Source organism: Caretta caretta, chromosome 14 (genome assembly GCF_965140235.1).
Source record: "Caretta caretta isolate rCarCar2 chromosome 14, rCarCar1.hap1, whole genome shotgun sequence".
In the NCBI taxonomy this organism is placed as follows: domain Eukaryota; kingdom Metazoa; phylum Chordata; order Testudines; family Cheloniidae; genus Caretta; species Caretta caretta.
In genome coordinates this window covers 46875042-46879366 of record NC_134219.1, presented here as the reverse complement: position 1 = coordinate 46879366, position 4325 = coordinate 46875042, and the positions used below count along the sequence as shown (strand labels likewise).

The window sequence follows — 4325 nt, the reverse complement described above, 5'->3', positions numbered from 1 at the left end:
CCATCCCTTGGCAATAAGACAGACTCTTTTTTTCACAGCCAGTCGATCGCCCTCGTGTCATCACCCTGCCTGCTGGCTGGGCAGGGTAACTCCTGAGGTCACCACCCTCTCCAGCCTGCCTTGGGCTTGGAGAGTGAGGAGGAGGGCGAGGGACGTCTGCTGACCCTGAACATCCGCCATCCATCATACCATCACTGAGAGCAAGTGAGTGGCATTCGGGTTCCTCGGTGGCTTCCCCTGTCTGTGTGGGGAGAGGCAGAAACAGGGAGAGAATACCTCCAAAGGGGGATTTCATTTGCAATCAGCCCCCAAGAGCCCCTCACTCTTAGACAGGGCAGGGGCTTCTCCAGAGCCGTCTCCAGTGTGTTTGGAAAGGTTCCAGCAATGGGGCTCCCAGCCCTTCCCTTGTGGGACACTGTTCCCCAGACTGACAGTCTCTGAGCTGGGGAAATCAAGGGGGAACGAGGAGGGCCCTGGTCTTCCTGTGCCTAGGGTCTTTGTGACTTTGACGTGGGAATGGTTTCCCAGGAGAAGTCCGGACTCCTGGCTTCTCTTCCTTCTCAAGCCTGGGTGGGAGTGTGGCCTGGGATGACAGGAGGGGGCTGCTTGTCCAGAGGAACCGATGGTCTTTGGGACTGACCCCATTGCTGGAAAAGGATGAGACTTCCTGGCTATTGCAGCAGCAGGGATTACGAGGGGGAACATTGGGAGCAGATCATGCAATGAACTCCTGCCCGTGTGTGTAGATGGCACTCCCTGCACTCCTGTGGGGGCAGAGGGGGCGGCTGTGGTTGGAGCAGGGAGGAGGAGGGACGGAAAAGGGCCAGGAGTGAAAGGCTGCCTTGAGCCCAGATTCACCCCTGCTCCCCGCTCGGTTCCAGGATGGCCAGGCTCCTGCGGATGTTGCGGAGGAAGGCTCTGCCGGTGGCCCCAGAGCCTGAGGGAAGCAGCTGCCGCCTTCCCGAGGGGCAGAGCAAGCCCTGCGTCCCCGCTGGCGGGGAAGCAGCTCCCGTCCAGCCCAGACGTCGGAAGTGCCCGGCCTTCTGGAAAAGGACCCCGGCTCCCGGCGCAGGCGCCGAGCTGGGAGCGGCCCCGACCAGGCCCCGGTGGAGCTGGCCCAGGCTGCGGTTTTGCAGACGGGACCCAGCCCAGGAGGGGCGCCGGGCAGGGTGGCTCTGGGGCTGGTTGTGTGGGCAGCAGCGGCCCCAGGAGCCCAGCCCTCCTTCCCATCAGGAGGCCTCGCCCTGCCCGCTCTCTGAGGCCCTTCCAGCCCCCGCCGGCCAGGAGGGGGAAGGTCCCTGGCCCAGCACCGGCAGCTCAGCCTGGGACCGCGGCAGCACCTGGGCCTTTAGCAGCAGCCAGGCCGATGGAGGCCACGGCTTTGTGCCAGGTGAGGAGCCAGGCTGGGCTCCGGGAGGGCTGAGGACGGGATGTGAACCCCCTGGGCCCAGACGCTCTCCCAGGGAGACGGGGGGGGTCCCCAGCCCAGGTGTCTGGCCTGAGCCCCGCGAACCCCACGGACAGCAGCAGCCGTCACACAGCTGCCCCTTCGCACGGGGACCTGGGGGTGGGGGCGTGAAGAGCTGCTGCCACCTTGGTCCTTGCTGCTCCGGGCGGGGGGAACAGGCCCCTCCCCTGGAGTCCTGGGCAGGGGAGGGGGGCTCTGCTCTGGGCTTCGGCAGCTGTTGGGGGCTGACGGCATCCCTGAGAGGGAGGTTTGGGGCCCGATCTGCCCTGGGGGCCTGAGGTGGGAAGGGGGGTCTTGAATCCTGCTCTGCCCACCACGCCCCGTCCATCCCCCAAGTGGCAGCAGGCATCACCCTGTTCCCTTCTCTCCTGGGTGCAGGGACCCCCCTGGATTCGGAGCCGGAGGAAGGGGTGGACGTGGCCAAAGATGAAGCTGCTCTCAAGGTCATCCGAGAGCAGCTCCAATGCAGAGATAAGGTACAAATGTTCCCCACCTGGGCTGGAACCAAGATGGCCCTGTCCCTTCCCAGCATCCCCACCCCCTGCCGAGGGTCCTGTCCCTCCTGATCCACCACCCCTAATGGGGCCCTTTTACATCCATGATGTGGGACCCCCAGATGGGGGTGTTTGTCCCACAACAGCCGAGGTCGTCTCCCCCCACAGGCACTGTCCCGGTTCCTGATCCTGCTTGCGTAGCAGTGGTGGGGGATTTGGACAATCGGCGGGTCCCCACAATCCCCCATTGAGGCCCGAGCCCTGGAGCTGGTGTGGGTGGGGCAGGAGGGTCCCTCGCTAACAGGTTCTCTCTCGCTATACCCCACTCCTGGTGGGTCCAGGATGAGGGGCAGCAGCTCCTGTTCCTTCAGGCCATCTACCCCGCCTGTCTGGCTGCACGGGAGAGAGGGGAGGACACGCTGGAGCCGCGCTGCTGCAAGGCGGCTGTGGTGAAGAGGATCGTGGTGAGTGAGACACGCCATACGGCAGCTGGCGGGAGGAGAGGGATCCCGCTGGCCATGTGGGGCACTGGCTGTGTCATCTCCTCACTGGGAGGTGTCAGTCGGGCCTGAATCTCACACGCTCCTTTGTCTCCTTCGCATCTCACAGGAGCTCATCGAGGAGCTTCCCGACGACTCGTCACCCAGCGCCGTCCTCGCCCACTCCCTGGCTGCAGTGGGGAACCTCTGGTACTGAGACAGCCCCACCCCCCACCCCGCCGGCTCCCCTCACCCCAGTGCTGCTCAGGCCCAAGGCTGGGAGTCACCGTCACTGTCCCGCCCAGGTCACCTCCCAAGAGTGGCGGCTCTGGCAGAGATGGTGGGGTGGGAAGGGTCACTCTCTCCTGGCGGGGCTCTTCTTTTCACTCCCATCACATGACAGGGGCCTTGGGGAGGGGCTCATTCCCGGGCTCAGATACAGGAGGGGCAGCAGGCTCCAGGGAACAGGAACTATTCTTGTCCTGCCACTGTCTGTCTGGGACGTCTTGGCCTTGTCATTCCCGAGCTCAGTGCCTCAGTTTCCATTCTCGCCAGCCTGTGCCTCTATCCCTGTGGGTTGGTGTCCGTGTTGGCGACAGTCCCACCCCCGTACTGCACAGTCTAATACCAGCTCCTCTCTCTTGCCAGCACCATGAAACCTGCCCTGGAGCCAGACCTAGAGACCCACCTCTTGCGAGCTGCCCTTCACTCCGTCTTCACCCTGGGCACGGAGAAGGACACCACCGGCATCCAGGTACCTCCTCCTCCTCCATCCTCCTCCTCTTCCAGAGTGGTCCTCGGTCCTGCTCCCTTGATTCGCTGGAGCTCCAGATTTAGGGGTGGGGTAGCGGAGATGGAACAAGCTGCAGGGTTGGATCCTTCCCTCCAGCAGGGAAGAGATTACCCCTCTCTGGGGGATTTCTTTCTTTCTTTCTTTCTTTCTTTCTTTCTTTCTTTCTTTCTTTCTTTCTTTCATAAGCCCTGTTTTGCCCAGAAGCCCAGCTTCCATCCATAGCAACTTGGCTGTTTCATACTCTTCTGCCTACAAGGCCCTGTGCAGAGACCTGCTAAGCTCATGGATCAAAGGTCCAGGGGTCATCAATTCTTGCGAATTGCCTACAGTGGGATGTGAAGGAGAGAGGCCAGGAGATGTGTTTGGGAGTCTCCCCAGTGCTTCCCAGAGACCCCTCTTCCCATCCTGTGGCAGGTGTAGGCCCAGGTTCCCTAACTCTGACCCATGCTTTGCAGGCTCTGCAGAAAGTCATCCCAGAGGTCCTGGATGCCATGCTGGGGAATCTGCTGGCAGAGTCCCCAGACACAGACAGGCTCCACTTCATCTTGGAGGTGAGCCCCATTTTACCTGAACTCTTTGGGGGACTGGTAAGGAGAGCCTGGGAGATCCATTTTCTACTCTGTCCTCCTAGCTGGGTCCCCAGTGGGCCGTCCTTGGTTGGGGCGGTCAGTGCAATGCAGTGTCAGGTCCTTCCTTCTTGAGGGACAGAGGAAGGAGCTGGGACTTCAAGCCAGAGCTCTGCCTGGTTCTGCGGAGCATGAACCACAGGGCTCCTGGCTGTCTTGGGGAGTGAGAGTCTGAAAACCCACCCTTCCCCAACCCTCCAACACACACACCCCATGAGATTTGGGAGATGGTTCTCAGACAAGAGGCACACGCTCCTTCCTAGAGAAACAGGAGGACCCCAGGGAATGAGCCCTTCCCTCTGATCTGCTCTGAAATTCCTGGGGGGATTGTGCTCTCAGTCACTCCCTACACCCCCCCAAGGATCTGCGTAGCAGGGAAGGGCGAGGGTTCAGTCTCCTTTCTGGTGAACTGTTCAGGAATCAGGAGTTCTGGGAGGATGGGACCAGCCCCGACCCCGAACATTG

General features: G+C 61.9%; 1 long non-coding RNA gene across 1 annotated transcript; it reads left to right on the top strand.

Annotated features, from left to right (window-relative positions):
* Positions 1-2369: 2369 nt before the first annotated feature.
* LOC142069037 (uncharacterized) lies at positions 2370-3158 on the top strand. The gene is made up of 3 exons (XR_012664904.1): positions 2370-2426; positions 2572-2651; positions 3090-3158. It is a non-coding gene; the product is annotated as an uncharacterized LOC142069037 (long non-coding RNA).
* Positions 3159-4325: the final 1167 nt, after the last annotated feature.